The sequence below is a fragment of the Anomaloglossus baeobatrachus genome, chromosome 1, assembly GCF_048569485.1.
Source record: "Anomaloglossus baeobatrachus isolate aAnoBae1 chromosome 1, aAnoBae1.hap1, whole genome shotgun sequence".
NCBI classification, from domain to species: domain Eukaryota; kingdom Metazoa; phylum Chordata; class Amphibia; order Anura; family Aromobatidae; genus Anomaloglossus; species Anomaloglossus baeobatrachus.
Genome location: NC_134353.1, coordinates 275288475 through 275299543, shown reverse-complemented (window position 1 = coordinate 275299543; position 11069 = coordinate 275288475). Strand labels below are relative to the sequence as shown.

Here is an 11069-nt window from a genome sequence, read left to right as displayed (position 1 = left end):
TAGCTCTGCCATGCATAGTGTAGCTCTACACCTACTGCACATGTTACTTTATGATTGACATCTCTTTCGTACCAGAGCTGTCTAAGTCTACTCTGACCCCATATTTGTCATTACTATATTGTCCTTGTACTGTATTATGACATTTGTATCATGTGTTTCATTTCTTGCTGTGTTGCAATTTTTTTGCTGCATCCCAATTGTACCTCTACATTGTTCGAGTTTATGTTATTGTTCTCTCACTCTTATGTGATACTGATTATTGTCATTTTTCATGATTACATGCAGATAAGTCCAATCTGACGAAGGCTCAGGCCGAAACGTCATTTGTAACTTGTTTTGGACAAAAACATATATGCTTATGAAAAAAAAATTTTCTTAAAACGGACCAATAAAGAGTGATTTTGCATTACTATCCATTGTGACTTACTGACTTAGTCTGGGAGATATAGAGTGCCGAGGTTACTCACTAATTTTATCTATTATTACCTCTGAGCACCTATATACCAGTGAGCAGAGCTTCCTCTACAGTAGTTCTCCTGATTAGGCATGCCCTTACCTCATGAGCAGGGCATTGCAGCTTTGGTAGCAACCATTACGACATGGACTCTGCTGCTGTGGACCCGGGGAGAGTGAGTGCAGATTCATTGCACCCACACTCCTCACATGAAGGGTCCGCACTCCTAGAAAATGGGGGATACGTTCCCTGAGTGTCTCCCCCCCATATTCTAGACGGTCCAGAGTCGTCGTGGGACCCCTTTATTTTTTTTCTTACAATAAATTGGTGAAAGAGGAAATGTTTTGGGGACTGTTTTTTCAAATAAATTTCTTTTGTCGATTTTTTGTTTTTGTTAGTACTGACAGTTTATGATGTTGGGTATCTAATAGACGCCATGACATCACAAACTGCTGGGCTTGATCTCAGGTGACTTTACAGCTAGTATCAACCCGATTTATTACCCCGTTTGCCACTGCACCAGGGCACGGGATGAGCTGGGATGAAGCGCCAGGATTGGCGCATCTAGTGGATGCGCCACGTCTGGGGTGCCTGCGGCCTGCTATTTTTAGGCTGTGAAGGCCCAATAACTATGGACCTTCCCACCCTGAGAATACCAGACCACAGCTGTCCGCTTTACCTTGGCTGGTGATCCAATTTGGGGGGTCCCCTACTTTTATTGTGTAATTATTAATATTTATAAAATAATTATAAAAAAGAGCCTGAGGGGACCTCCACATTGGATCCCCAACCACGGTAAAGCTGCCAGCTGTGGTTTTCAGGCTACAGCCGTCTGCTTTACCCTAGCTGGCTATCAAAAATGGGGGGACCCAACGTAATTTTTTTTTTTTAACTATTTTTTAAATAGAAAAAATTAATGGGCTTCCCTGTATTTTGATTGCCAACCAAGGTAACGGCAGGCAGATGGGGGTGGCAACCCATAGCTGTCTGCTTTATCTGCGCTGAGAATCAAAAATACCGCGGAGCGCTACGTCATTTTTTTAAAGATTTATTTTTACAGCACTGTGATGTCCAGCAATCAAAATACAGGGAAGCCCATTTTATTTTTAGTTATTTAAATAAATAATTAAAAAAAATATATGTTAGCTCCCACTGCATTTTTTGTATTGCTAGCTAAGGGTAATCCAAGCAGCTACTGGCTGCTAACCCCCACTGCTTGGTGTTACCTTCACTGGCAATGGAAAATCCAGGGAAGCATTTTTTTTTTTTTTTGCCAAAAAGCTACAAAAAAAGGACGTGAGCTTCGCCATATTTTTGTATGCTAGCCAGGTATAGCAGGCAGGTGCTGGAAGAGTTGGATACAGCGCCAGAAGATGGCGCTTCTATGAAAATGCCATTTTCTGAGGCGGCTGCAGACTGCAAATCGCAGCAGTGGGGCCCAGAAAGCTCAGGCCAACCTGTGCTGCGGATTCCAATCCCCAGCTGCCTAGTTGTACCTGGCTGGACACAAAAATGGGGCAAAGCCTACGTCATTTGTTTTCTAATTATTTCATGAAATTCATGAAATAATAAAAAAAGGGCTTCCCTTTATTTTTGGTTCCCAGCCGGGTACAAATAGGCAACTGGGGGTTGGGGGCAGCCGTACCTGCCTGCTGTACCTGGCTAGCATACAAAAATATGGCGAAGCCACATAATTTTTTCAGGGGGCAAAAAACTTCTGCATACAGTCCTGGATGGAGTATGCTGAGCCTTGTAGTTCTGCAGCTGCTGTCTGTCTGTATGGAGAAGAGCAGACAGCAGCTGCAGAACTACAAGGCTCAGCATACTCCATCCAGGACTGCATGCAGAAGTTTTTTGCCCACCAAAAAAATGACGTGGGCTTCGCCATATTTTTGTATGCTAGCCAGGTACAGCTGGCAGCCACGGGCTGCCTCCAACCCCCAGTTGCCTATTTGTACCCGGCTGGGAACCAAAAATATAGGGAAGCCCGTTTTTTTTAATTATTTCACTTATTTCATGAAATAATTAAAAAACAAATGACGTGGGCTTCGCCCTATTTTTGTGTCCAGCCGGGTACAACTAGGCAGCTGGGGATTGGAATCCGCAGCACAGGTTAGCCCGAGGTTTGTGGGCGCCTCTGCTGCGGATTTCAGTCCGCAGCCGTCCCAGAAAATGGCGCTCTCATAGAAGCGCCATCATCTGGCGCTGTATCCAACTCTTCCAACAGCCCTGGAGCCGGGTGGCTTGTTGGGTAATCATGAGTTAATACTGGCTTTGTTTTACCAGCCAGTATTAAGCCAGAGATTCTTAATGTCAGGCACGTTTGACCCGGCCATTAAGAATCTCCAATAAAGGGTTAAAAAAAGACACCACACAGAGAAAAAATACTTTAATAGAAATAAATACACAGACACATTAGAGACTCCATCTTTATTACCCCTGTCAGCCCTCCACGATCCTGCTCTTCTGTCTTCTTTCTTTCTAGTGTAGTAGTAGTGACGATTGTAGTGAGGGGCATCACTTGGGGCTGGGGAACCTCCATCCTAACTACAATGCTCACTACAATCGGGAAGCAGCGTGCAGCCTTCACTCCGTGAGTGATCACTGCTGGCTGCTAGCGGTAACAGCGGTAACGCTGACAGACGCGTTACCATAGCAACGGTGCTCCCGGAGCCGCGGTTAGCGGTGACGTCACCGCTAACTGCGTTGCTATGGCAACGGTGATCTCCGTTAATGACCGGCTGTGTCAGCCGGTCCCTAACGGAACGGGGAGTCGACCGTGTGCTAGAGCATGTCGCCGGTACACGGCGATACACATATGTGCACCGTGTACCGGAGAGATGCACTCGCAGGTCCTACATGACGTGTCATAGTCATGTGACCAGTCTGTAGCCAATGAGATAATAGCCACGTGACTGGTCACATGGCTATTTTGACGTCACGATAGGTCCTGCTTCTCTGCTGGCAGTGCAGGTCACCGGGAGGATTCAGCGATCATCGGATGGAATAGCGGCAGGAGACAGAGTGCAGAAGGGATCGCGAGGACCGGTAAGTGTTATGGCAATGTTTATTAACTGTTTGTGTACATTTATAATGCATTTTTATGTGTTTGTGATTGCCTCCCATTATAGCCTATTGGTTCTAGTTCGGTTCGTCGAACGTTCGACGAGCCGAACTCGAGCCAGACCCCCCGTTCGGCGAACCGCCTCGAGCCGAACCGGGACCGGTTCGCTCATCTCTAGTAAGGAATGCACCAACCAACTAGCATTAACTTCTAAAGCTGGTACCCACATCCTTTCTTCTGGACTATAACACTTCCAGTGTGCCAGGTATTGGAAAGAGCAGTGAACCAAATTGAAATCAAACAAATCTAGCCGCTAGGCATGAGCAAACCCAAACTGTAAAGTTCAGTGTCTGTATCGAACACCTTGTGATAGATGCTGAACACAGACTTTAGACTATATGTCTGGTTCCTATTCGGGTTTGTCACTCAAACAGAGCTTGTTTAACCCCTTAACGACCGCGGGCCGTAAAATTACGTCCTAGTAGTCATAATGTCACTGCCCGCGGTCTGCCGGTGGCATCATGCTGCGATCGGCACACTTCTCAGCTGATTTTCACAGCTGAGATGTGTGCCTGCTAGGCATGAGCAGAATCGTTATCTGCTCGTGCCGTTTAACCCCTTACATGGCGCTGTCAATATGTGACAGCGCCATTATAAGCGCGATCACGGTAAACTTTTACTTACCGCCCGATACCGGAAGTCACGTGACGCGATCACTTGACTTCCAATAGTTGTCATGGTAGCACAGGGTCATGTGATGACTCCTGTACTACACATGAATTGCTTTCACTTTCGCTGTGCCAGCGGCACAGCAAAAGAGAAAGAAAGCGTATCTGCTGTTTACAGCTGTATAGCTGTGATCAGCAGATAGTGCAGAGCGATCGGAATGCTGATCGCAATAGCCCCCTAGGGGGACTAGTAAAATAAAAAAAAAAGTAAAAAAAAAAGTTTCAGTAAATTAAAAAAAACAAAAAAAACTAAAAGTTCAAATCACCCCCCCATTCGAAAATTAAAGGGTTAAAAAAAATACACATGTGGAGGTCACCTGAGCTGTAGTATGTTTATTTAAACGTAATAAGAATATCTGTGTATATAACTAAATCAAAATGTAGATGTAGATGCAAAATTATCTGTCTGTCTGTGTAGCAATTGCACAGACCTATAGTATAATTCAAAGTTGTATAATCATGAAGGAGTTAACTAAAGATGATGAAGCCAGATGTGAAGCTATAAACTCTTATCAGTAATGTTCACACAAAAGGAATGTACGGGAGGGCAGGAGTGATGTGAGAAATTGGGGAGTGAATGCACTCCTTCGTTAGTTTCAAGGTTATTTAGGCTTACTTACTGTATAATTGGATCTATCTCATTAAAACCAAGTCAGTTGGTGATGCTGGCTGAAAAGAGAGCATGTCTGTGTTCTTTGTCTTATATACATTGATATATATCGGCACTGGTATACAGCATTAATGGGGCACCGTCTCTGGATCCTAAACGAAGACTCCATTAGCAGTCTTGACCCAAAATTCCTCCCTTGACAGTTTGGCGCACTCAACGTGGAGCTCCTTCAAGGACGCAATACCGACCTGCAAATACCGATCGTTTGGATGTCACGGACTGAGACCTCCCTCCGCTCCAACCAGGCTGATCACCTCCGACCCCACGGGTAAGTGTTACATACTGTGTATTCACTACCGTTGTGGTTGGTTTTGGAGAGGAGGGAGTGACGGGCTGTGTGTCCATATCGGTGTTAAAAGGTACCTGATTGTGACTCAGGGGTAGTGCCCGCTGGAGCTCAGAGCACGATCCCAGCCCTGAGGTGTGGATCGAGTGTCACATGGGATCCAGAGGACGGTTGTTAGGGCAGGAAAGACGGTGGTGGCTGGATATAGCTAGTTAGACTGACCCGGTCTGTAATTAAAGACGCGGGGGGGTTCCCGTGGCTGAAGATAGGGATTAGGATATTAATTTTGATACAGTTGACCAAGTCCGGAGGGAATACCTTTTGTACCCCTCCTCCATATCACGAGATACCCTTATTAGGGGGTTCCCGTGGCTGAAGATAGGGATTAGGACATTAATTTTGGTGCAGCTGATCAAGTCCGGAGGGAATACATTTTGTACCCCTCCTCCATATCACGGGATACCCTTATTACTATATAGCTGAGGAGTTGCCAGCTAGTATAGAGGTGTAGCCTTAGGTGCCGGCCGGACTCTAACGTTCACCGCATAGTTATATTAGTGTAATCCAGACACCACCAAGATAGCAAAAATGTTCAGACAGAGGAGACAGAAAGTTGAGAGGCCTGAAGGTTCACAGACTGTGTTAGCGCTAGTTGCAGAGAGAAGGGAAGAAAGCTGTATGTCGTGCCTTGGAGATTTTTAAAATGTTAGAATTACCAAAAGGAGGTCGGTTACAACCGTCACTATGGGCAACAGCATTGAAAGCAAAAAAGGGCAAGTTAAAAGACAGGAGATTGTTGAATGATGCAGAATTGTTTGGCAGAATATCGCAGGCATTGCTATCAGAAAGATATATTGAGATTGAAGATGAAGATGAGCAAGGGGATGTTGTGTTTTACTATATGTTACCCGAGTCTGAGGACAGATCTGAGGGTCCTCCGATAGGTTGTTTTGTTGCTGCCCCACAACCTGATCCCCATTCTATTCCCCCGTCCCGGAGATATTCACAGATGCTGCAGTCACTAGACAGCATCCCTTAACTCTTTCCACACCCATACCCCTTTTCCCTCCCATACCTGCAATGCCGTCTCTCCCCATACCGGCCAGTCTGCCGTCACACTCCCCAATTATCAATTCCCTCCCCTTGGATCCCCCTTTTTTCCTTAGGACACATAGTGAGCCTTACCCCGAACCTGACGAGGAACAGCCCTCATTTAAATATGTCCCTTTCAACCCCACCCAGTCAGCGGCATTAATCCCCTGCCTGCCAGATCCCAGCATTAACCCTATGCGATTTTATAGGAAGATGCTACAGGTCCATCAGTTATACTCAGCTGCCCGGAAGGACCTTGTTAATCTCACCAAAGTAAAAGCAGGAGACAGTTTTTGGCTCTTAATGGAGCCCCATCTCCCAATGCACCCAGGCACTGATGACACTTTTTTTAAAGTGGACAACAGTATTGTGCCGCTTTAAAAAGATGGGCTCAAGATCAATTTGTGTATACAAATGTGCCAGTGCAGCCCCCGCCACAGCCCATGCCCCAACAAAGTCCAAACCCCGTATACGTAGCTCCCAATCAACAAAACCAGCAGAGCCAGCAACAGAATTGTTGGCGTTGTGGTCAGTTTAGTCACTATCAAAGAAAGTGTCACACCTCCAAATCTCAGTGTTTGGCCAGGTACCCTCAAAACCGTAACCAAAACCTGCAACACATAAATTTACAATAAAGGTGTTCCCTGTAGATTCAGTAATGATCTACCTGAAGCCAGGTGTGCCTTTTCCCAGAGTATCATAGTATCCCTTTAAATCAGTTTTAGGAGATTTTCCAAGATACTGCCCACAGTCCGGCTGCACCCAGGAGTCTGCCCCAACCTTCCCTAATGACACAGGGGGGAGCCCCGGACTGCTTGTTTTTGTTGCAGTGATTTCCAATCCCAAGCTACCCGCTTTAATGATGTTCTCCATTCCACTCCATCAATCTTAAGGTTTCTATAATATATGTTTCTGTAGTACCTTTGTTTCTGCTGGCTGACACGGTACAGAAATATATTTTATATATTTCTATAGTGAAAGTTCTGCCCATGGTTTTTTTTCTTGTATCTGTTTTTCCCACCAGCTGTTCTAACATCGCGCATCCTGAAGGAGTCAGGGGGGGCATAAGTCAGTGCAGGGATGTGTGGGAGTATTATCAGTAAGCTGCTGCTAGTCACAAGTTGTAGAGAGCAAAAAAAAAAATAAAAAAAAATAAGGAAGTAGAGAAAAGTAAAAAAAAAAAAAAAAAGGAAAAAGGTAGCTTCAGCAGATTTACAAAGCTGTTTCTGTCTTATGTACTAACCAGTGCTTTTTCCGGCTGGTGGAGTGGATTTTGTTTAATCTTTAGAGTTCAAAATTTCATAGGAGATTATCAATAGTATTCTGCTGCTATTTAAATAATTAAATTAATTTTGCAGGGAAAAGTATATTTTTAAAATATACAAATTAGGTTTTCGTTTTTATGGTTACGTTTTTGTTTTTTATTATTTTTGCATACAAACTGCCAATATTGATTGTTTTCCTTTTTTTTTGTAGATATAGAATATCTATGAACCCTGTTGTAAGGTTTCAAAATTTCCCAGTAGAGTATAAGTTATATTTATTTGTTGGTTAATCTTATTGTTTACTGTTATAGATCTATATATTTTGCCAAAGTAGTATATAAAAAGGGAGGAAGTAGATATCTATTGTATTTTTCCAGCAGTAGACATATTGGATAGGCTTTAAAGCAGGCTTTAAAGCTGGCCTTTTTTTTGCAACAGTTATGTCATGTTTATTGGATTATTATGAATGTAGGAATATATGTCTGTTATAGGAATGATCTAATCTATATTTCTTTTAGTCTTTGTTTTTATAGATGGAACAAGATGGTGGTCGATTCTGCACTGGATATGCTACAGTTCACACAACATGAGGTAATCTAAATTTAGGCCACTCCCTCCCCTCCTATCGGTACAGAAGGAAGTGACGTAAGTGCCTCTCTAGATGGGTGGAGCAGAGGTAGGTAAGATAGTCAAAATGTATGTAGGATGTAGATCTTTCCTGTTGTCAAATCAGCTAGGTACGCCGAAAAGAAAGTCTAGATCTGAGCTGATGGAATCGGATGGAGATCCCCGTATAGGTGCAGCTGACCAAGAAGCAGTGAACGGGCCTAGAGTTGAGGAGTCCTTTACCATGCATAAAGACCATGCCTCGGTGACACCGGTCACGTCAGTGACTTCTGTCACTCCTTGTGTTCTTAAATCCCTACAGGATCAAGTGAACCAATAAGGAGTGGAGTGCGAGACGCAGGGAGCCGGCTGACTGAGGAAGGTCTGTGGATGAAGGGTGGTAAGCTTTCTCTGCCATGAGATCTCTTCTTAATGATGGCCCAAGTAACATGGACTAACATCTGTCAAAGTTAGATAGCAGTGTGCGCTTTGGTGACGCCAGGGTTCAGTACCCAGGTAGATAAACTCACCCAGTCTTGTGAAGCACGTTTTTAAAACAATGAGGAAAAACTGTAAAGAGTCCGTAGAAACACCCTGCACCTGCTCTACCCATTCTTAGAGACTGCAAACTGATTACAGATGTTTATCATGAGCACGTTGTATGCAAGTCTGTGCGTGTTGTGTAGATTTCTTTCCAGGTCTGGTCAGAGGCTTTCCAGTGCAGAAAACGACGTCATTGCTGAAAATCCACATAATGCAAGTGGTATGTAAACAAACAAACAAACTGATAAGTTGTAAATCAATGCGTGTTGTATTTCTCTTTAGTGTGTGTTGTGTTTCTCTTTAGTAATAAACAGGTTCCAATGTAAAATGTTTTTCTTTGGTCTAGCGCAAACCATGTATAATTTTCATATGATTGACTAATTAGTGAAATAAACAAGTGTATTTTCTAATTCCAGATCCTAAATCAGAGTTAGTAGTATATGGTTTTCGGTCCGGAGACTGATTAATCCTAAAAGGACACAGAAATTTCGATAAAGCTCAACGGCAGGACAACATAGATTCACGCCCCGCATTGCAGAAGGGTCGATCCACAGAAGCTGCACTGACCGTCCTGCTTATATTTATCCTTTACAAAAAACCTGTACAGTCCCAAACCATCATTGCCGAAACAGAAGAGAGGACTTAGAGAACCTTGAGACATGGGAAAGTCCAACTACAAAGGGTGAGGACTCGCCTAGGGGTCCTTGGTCTCAAACCGGTGAAGAAATCCCATTCCCCTCTCCACCCATGCCTCAACGTTCAGTCAGGCAGGATTTCCCAACAGATCTTTCTTCCTCTTTTCCTAAGGGAACACGGTACCCTTAGTATTTGGAAATGGCAGAAATAAGTCAAGGGGAGGACTGTTGAAGGTACGAATTGAGTAGTCGAAAATACTTAATTCAGCCATTTCATAGACCCAAAAATGTGGTTTGGTTAATGTAATCTAACCATTACAAATGTTTTTGTTTCCTACTAATTTCAGTAATTTTCCTTAATACAAAATGCTAGATATGGAAAATCTCATTTCAGGAAAAGTTTTGGAAGAGCCTATCCCATCAGGCTGATGTCTCTCCGGCCTAGTCTGCGGAGCACTGGCAGTGACACGCGACTTGACGTCACATCTCAAAAACCAATGGACCCAACACAACCGAAGCAGAAAGCGGCTGCTATTCAACCCATTATTCCAGAAGGTTTTTCCAAGTCTGGGCCACAAACTGTTCACATGAAGCCTCATCATGTTTTGTTGTTTTTTTATCAAGAGCAGATTATCCAGGTTCACAAAGTGGCCCTAAGTGGACTAGCACTGACTAAGCATCCTCCTTTTTGTTTAATATCCAGAAAGAAGAACCATGGACAATTTCCAAATGTCCTTTTGTTTTTTGTTTTTTTAATTATGTGCTAATTTTTAAATAAGGTTTAGATTCAATTTTTCCTAATCAGGATAATGTGCCCTAATAAGAGTAATAACGCCAATTCTAATAGCCCCTATAAATCATAGAGTTATATTTAATAAATAAAAATAAGTACTTAAGGGGGGGAGCAAAAAAAAGCCTATAGTGTTAAATTAAACAACCGATTTCATGAAAAGCCCGCATATATAGATATAGATATAATTAAAGTCCCAAGGGCAATAGGTCACAAATAAGTCCCAAATAATAAAATATATCTAAATGGGGAAAATTTTTAAATTTAAGGTTAATAATATTCACAGATATTTTATTAAAGGGGGGACTGTGGAGGTCACCTGAGCTGTAGTATGTTTATTTAAACGTAATAAGAATATCTGTGTATATAAATAAATCAAAATGTAGATGTAGATGCAAAATTATCTGTCTGTCTGTGTAGCAATTGCACAGACCTATAGTATAATTCAAAGTTGTATAATCATGAAGGAGTTAACTAAAGATGATGAAGCCAGATGTGAAGCTATAAACTCTTATCAGTAATGTTCACACAAAAGGAATGTACGGGAGGGCAGGAGTGATGTGAGAAATTGGGGAGTGAATGCACTCCTTCGTTAGTTTCAAGGTTATTTAGGCTTACTTACTGTATAATTGGATCTATCTCATTAAAACCAAGTCAGTTGGTGATGCTGGCTGAAAAGAGAGCATGTCTGTGTTCTTTGTCTTACATACATTGATATATATCGGCACTGGTATACAGCATTAATGGGGCACCGTCTCTGGATCCTAAACGAAGACTCCATTAGCAGTCTTGACCCAAAATTCCTCCCTTGACACACACATTTGGTATCGCCGCGTTCAGAAACGCCCGATCTATCAAAATATAAAATCAATTAATCTAATCAGTATACGGCGTAGCGGCAAAAAAATTCCAAATGACAAAACAAGTCGTTTTTTT

The 11069-nt window shown here is 42.9% G+C and overlaps 1 long non-coding RNA gene across 1 annotated transcript; it reads left to right on the top strand.

The window, feature by feature from the left end:
- The first annotated feature begins 8655 nt into the window (after positions 1-8655).
- LOC142291872 (uncharacterized) lies at positions 8656-10815 on the top strand. Its single transcript, XR_012750547.1, has 2 exons — positions 8656-9577; positions 9738-10815. It is a non-coding gene; the product is annotated as an uncharacterized LOC142291872 (long non-coding RNA).
- Positions 10816-11069: the final 254 nt, after the last annotated feature.